Source organism: Hibiscus syriacus, unplaced genomic scaffold (assembly GCF_006381635.1).
Source record: "Hibiscus syriacus cultivar Baekdansim isolate YM2019G1 unplaced genomic scaffold, ASM638163v2 tig00110483_pilon, whole genome shotgun sequence".
Classification (NCBI taxonomy): Eukaryota; Viridiplantae; Streptophyta; class Magnoliopsida; order Malvales; family Malvaceae; genus Hibiscus; species Hibiscus syriacus.
In genome coordinates, this window is record NW_024062759.1 from 2,763,401 (window position 1) to 2,769,656 (window position 6,256).

Below are 6,256 nucleotides of genomic sequence, written 5' to 3' on the forward strand. Positions count from 1 at the left end.
AAGCTTCTACCTTTTGTTGGATGTTCCTTTTCCCCTCTTCCAAAAACTTTCAACTCTGCTTAATCTTTACATTATTTCTTTTTTTTTATTTAACAACATAGTGAATTTGGGTTTTGTTCCTTCTATTTTTTATTTTAATTTGATCTCTATTCTGTTTTGTTTCCCCCAATTCACTGTTTCTTTCCCTTTTCTCTGTCAAAAATCGCATGCTTTGTTTTTGTCTGATAAAACTAAAACCAGATTCTTCTTCTTTTTCCTCCCCAAAGTTTCCAACTTTAGTTCAAACTTCATTAAGCTTAGTTCTTTTTGGTCTTGTTTATGTAAACTTTCCATTGATGCAATATATTTGGATCTGATGTGTAAATTTCCCATTGATCTCTCTTTTGAGCTTTGTTTCTGAGCAAACAAGCTAAAGCTTAGTTCTTGTTTCCTGGTTTATTATATGTTCATCTTCTCCTTCAGTTGGAAAGATAATTTATCAGGACAGACTTTTAAGTATATTCTATTCTGATGTCACTTGGAAAGATAGTGTATATGCATTTTTGTTCAATTTTCTACATTTTCTTACATGAAACCCCTAAATGAAACTATGTAATAAAAAACAAATCAATAAGTAATACATTGTTTTTTTTTTCAGCTGGTTTTGTCAACCATCAGTGGATTTCGTATGACCAAGTGTTAAAAGATTCCCAGTTTTATTACATTGAGGTGTAAATTGGCATGTGTGGTCTGACGTATGGAGGAATCTTTGGTGTTATAGTGTTTGGTCCTTTTTAACTTCGTCTATTTATTATCTTTCGGAGTTGACGAAATGGGGGTTGTGTCTCCACAAGTAGCCGGAGTAATTGCAACACCAGGAGCCACGGGGAAGTGGATTTTCCTACGTGTTTTGATGTCGGATGTTGCAAGTCAAAGAGAACTACGAGAACGTTCTCGGATCATGTTATCGGATTGCAGCATTTACCCTCGGCCCCCAACAGGATTTTCACAAATGGAAAGAGTAGCAGTTCCTGCATATTCGCTCAGCAAGGTCGCTAGGGAATAAACCAGTATGCCATTATTGTATGGGAAGTAAGTTTTTAGATGTTGCTTCGGTTCTGGTATTCATTTATGTTTTCAGGTGAACTGTGATGAACTCGAAATTTTCCTATAGGATTTCATGCCGGAAGATGCGACTTTTTGTGGTGTATTTGACGGCCACGGTCCATACGGTCATCTCATTGCTCGCAAAGTGAGAGACGCCCTTCCCCTTAAGTTGCTGTCCTCCTTGCATTCTTGTCAGTCAAGGCAGAATGGGACAGGACAGACATGTTTCAAAGGGAGTTCGAAGAAGAAAGTGGACGGTGGGGATTCGGAGAAGGATGTCTCGGCCGAGGAGAGGTTAACATCTTTATGGAGGGAAGCATTCATGAAGTCATACAAGGTCATGGATAAAGAGCTAAGGTCCCATTCTAATTTGGACTGCTTCTGCAGTGGTAGCACTGTAGTCAGTATAGTGAAACAGGTTAATGAACACAAGCCCTGCTTGCATCTTTTCATCTTTCAGTCGGTTTTTGTGTTCATCTATAACTCATTTGGGTTGATTTATACTACTTCAGGGCTCCAATCTTTTCATGGGATACGTCGGGGATTCTCGAGCAGTAATGGGATCAAAAGACAGCAACGATTTGATCGTGACGGTCCAATTGACAGTTGATCTCAAGCCTGATTTACCAAGTACAACCTCCCATACCATTTTCTTTTCTCTTGTTGGAATGCTTGAATGGGATGTAAATAACATTGAAATTATGCGACAGGGGAAGCTGAGAGGATTAAAAAGTGCAAAGGAAGGGTGTTTGCATTGCAAGAAGAACCTGAAGTATGTCGAGTATGGTTGCCATTTGATGATGCACCAGGGCTAGCAATTGCTTGAGCTTTTGGAGATTTCTGTCTGAAGGAATATGGCGTCATCTCCATGCCCGAATTTTCCCATCGCATACTTACGGAGAGAGATCAATTTATCGTCTTAGCTTCGGATGGGGTAATTTTTTTCACCTCCGAATCGCTGAACACCGAGTTTACCTGCATTGCTTATGATTTTATGTGTTAACTGGAAACTTTCCCTTTGCATTTAAATTGTTATCACATGTATGGGGTGTGTTGAACAACGAAGTAGTTGAGATTGTATCATTGGCTCCGTCCCGATCGTTTGCTGCCAGGATCTTGGTAGACTCAGCTGCTCGGGAATGGAAACTGAAATACCCTACTTCAAAGATGGATGATTGTGCAGCATTTGCTTATTTTTGGACGGGAAAATGGACTCGGAATCCGATTTCGAGGAACAAGGCTATTCTTCTGCAACCCTTCAGAGTTATCACTCCGGTAATGCAGGTGAATCCGATGATGGTGGAAACAATTCGGAGCTTTCTTTGCAGAGGAATTGTACGGTTAAATCATCGGAAGAAAGCGAGAGTTTCGGAACTGGAAGACTATGTCCTGAGGAGTTGTAAGGGAATGGGAATAGGGTTTCAGGTGAAGATCAAAATTGGTCAGGTTTGGAAGGTGTTACTCGAGTGAACTCGCTCATACAACTTCCTAGATTTTCCGAGGAAAGGCCAAACCAATAGATTTTGTGTTTAGGTATAAAGCAACTTTTAGTCCTTGAATTTTATAGCCTTTTCAACTTGGTCATTGAGTTTTTTTTCTATATTAATCTCAGAACATATTCAAAAAGTAATTGATTTAGTCTCCAATATTCAATAAATAATTTTACTTAAGTAAAAAATTAATACTCACACAACAAACATATTAAAATTCAAAAATAAGTTTTAAATTTTGATCTATAAATTATACAGATCTGATTTACCAATATTTATACAATAAAGTATATTTATATTTTTTTTCATCATTAATATTCATGGATAATAAGCTCATGAAGTCAAATAGCTTTGCCATATTTCATCCACAAATAAGAAACGGATGATAAATTTGGAGAAGGGTCCAAAATGATTTTGGTCATTTGAAATGGCCACCATCACTGAAAGAGAAGCAACTCAAACATTCCCTACAAGAACTGGCGGATGGACACATGCATTAATAATCGGGAACAGAACTAGGATCAAATATTCGGAGGGATAAAATATTTAAATTCAAAATAATAGAAACTTATTACATATTTAATTTAAAAATTGGAGGGGACAAAAGTATAATTTTATTTAAATTTAAACAGATAAAGACATAAAATACTATTAGACCAAAAGTTTGAGGAGGGGTTCACTCTTTATATGAGATGTACACATAAAATTTCAGGGTGTGCACAATCAATAAAATAAACAAGGAACTGAAGAAAATTCGAATTTTAGAGTCAACAAGTCCCCACCTAGGCTAAGGGTGGATCCACCACTGCCTACAAGTGTGCTATGTGCTCTACTACTCACCCTTCATCCATTAACTGGGCATACCAAAATAATTATAGCCCTAAAACATTCATTTGGGAGGGAAGGGCGACCAAACCCAAATCAAAAGAAACTATCAGACCCTCCATGCAGCAAAAAGAAATATGATTAAAAGGGAACATCATGAAGAAAAACAAAAGAATATACGAGTCATGTTCCTTTAGCATGTACTATTTCTTGAAAAACTTGTACAACTAAAATAAATGTTTATTTGGTTATCTTAAAGTTTAGGGATGATTTGAAAATTGTGTGTTGCATTTGTATATATATAAATAAAAGTGCATTTAATCAGATAATCACATCGACTCATCATCATTATCGTCATCATCAATAACAACAACGCCATCAATATGATTAAATTAACCATAATTGAATGAAGAATTGAATCTAACCGGGGATAATTAATGAAGATAACATAATATTAGCAATTGATTCAGAATACCTAAGAACACAATCTCCGGAACAAAGCAATTTCTGAAAAATTAAATGTGCAGGCAAAGACCACGAAAAGAGAAACTACGATACGTTTTCTAAATTGAAATGAGGAAATGGGTATTCAATAAAAGGAAGGAAAGAGTGACCTGATTGGCAGAAACTGGAAGAAAAATCAGAAGAAATGCAGTATCTTAAAGAGAATGAAAGCGAGGAAACCGAAGAAGACGAGGAGGAAAAGGAAGTCCACCATTACGAAAAACTTCGTTGAACCATGATTTCTTTTCTGTTGCTTATTCATCTTCGATTTCGATTCATCTAATTCTTCCAGTTTCGCCATTGAGCTGACGGATGATCTTCGGATTTCACTGCCACTAAAATTAGGGATCTGGGCTTCGCTTTTTTGTGCGTTCTTAATGGTTTAATCTAAATTTAAAGTCGGATTTAATTGACGTGGACTGGTAGTAGTAATTTTTAACTATGAGTACGTTTCTTTTTTGAACACTCAATTCTACAATATTACAAACTGGTCATCCTACTAGTAAATTTATTTTCTATTCACCTGTTGTTAACTTCATATGAGAAGATGACATGTTGCTTCTTAGAATTAGTATAAATAATAAATTTAATATTTAATATTTACCTATTATATTAATTGAATCTTAATTTTAAAATGTCTAATTCGTAATCTTTATACATTATATCAATTTTATTTTAATATTATAAAATTTAACTCACGAACTTTAATTTCTTTCATTATGGTCAAGGTCGTTAACTTTCATTTAGAAATGTTGACATGTCATATTATTTTTTTTCTCCAAAAGATCTATAATACTCTAAATTGAAAATGAATGTAAAAGTACATTTTTTTAATGACTAGAGAGAGGTACTCAAATCCCGTCCGCAGCCCGCGAAAGTGTTTCGCTCTTGTATTTGCCTCTCCTTCTGCATTTTCTCTACAACCAAACGAACAAACACCGCTCATACCAGAAATTAACTACATCCACCCGTTGCTATTCTCTCTCTGTTTTCTCCAATTCCATCTTTTCGTTCCTTTGTTTCCGCGTCAGAACTAATTTTTTTTCACCAAATCTTCGCTTCCTCAGCGTCTCCATTTCGCATTCTTCTAGTGTTTGGAGCTTCGTTTTTCGTCATTCAATGAGTCACGTCGATACCAACCCTTTTTCCGAGGAAGAGGTCAATCCTTTCGCCGTAAGTTCCTTTCCTCCTCCTATCAGACTTTCCATCCTTTTTTCTCCATATTTGATTGTCAGGTTTTGTCTGATTTAGGTGACTAATTGATTAAATATCTTGACCCGTTTCATTTCAGCTGCCAGTTGGAATTATTTACGTTACAATTAATCGATTTCGAGATAGGATTTCTTGTTTTCAATAATGTATCTCTTCTTCTCCTTCATTGAGCATAGAAGGAACGATTTGGAAGAAACTGATAAAGTCGTTTTTGAAAGGTTTTGTTGGATTTTGGTGACTCATTGACTAAATATCTTGATCTGTTTCATTTCAGCTTCCAGTTGGAATTATTTACGTTAGAATTAATAGATTTCGTTATAGGATTTGTTGTTTTCAATAATGTAGCTCTTCTTCTCCTTCATTGAGCATAGAAGCAACGATTTGGAAGAAACTAACAATGTCATTTTTGAAAGATTTACTTTTCAAACGTAGACAAATTGATATGGTGTGACAATGGCATGGTGGTTTTGTCTTAGAAGGACAAGATAAATCAATTATGTTTCTGTTACATAAAGATTATATTCATTGTATATGACATTTATTTGGTGAATATTGTTTGTTTGTTTCCCGTTAAGTTACACCTAATATGTCACTGTATATCGTTAAAAATTACAACTAGTGATTTAATTAAAACAAGATGAAGATTTCTGTTACTTATTGAAGACACTAGTTTTTTTTACATTTGGTTTTATTATTATATTTATTATTTTTATTTTTATTATTATTATTATTAGTTTTGTTATTAATATTATTATTGTTAATATTATTATTTTATTACAGATACAACCTAAGGCCCAACTCTGGCCCGATTACAACTAGGCCCGACTAAATGGCCCAGCTAAACCCTAAACCCAATTTAGGGTTTCTATCATCACCAGCAGCCGTCAGCTCCTCATGACAGTTGGATCTGATTTTGATCCAACGGTCCACAGAAAGGTTCCAGATGAAACCCTAGGGTATCATTACCCTAGGGCCACGCGGCGCCGCCCCAGTTTCCAATCACCGCTGCCGACACTCTTTCCCACCAGCTGTTGCCACCACGTCTACCGAAGGCTCCAGAAGGCCGGCCGTAGCCGCACACGTCTTTCCCAACGGTGAGTCACCATTAGGAGTCCGGTGACTCACTGAACTTTACCCTT

The 6,256-nt window shown here is 36.0% G+C and overlaps 1 pseudogene; it reads left to right on the top strand.

Moving 5' to 3' along the window:
* The first annotated feature begins 810 nt into the window (after nt 1-810).
* On the top strand, nt 811-2,610 carry LOC120129258 (annotated as a pseudogene).
* Nucleotides 2,611-6,256: the final 3,646 nt, after the last annotated feature.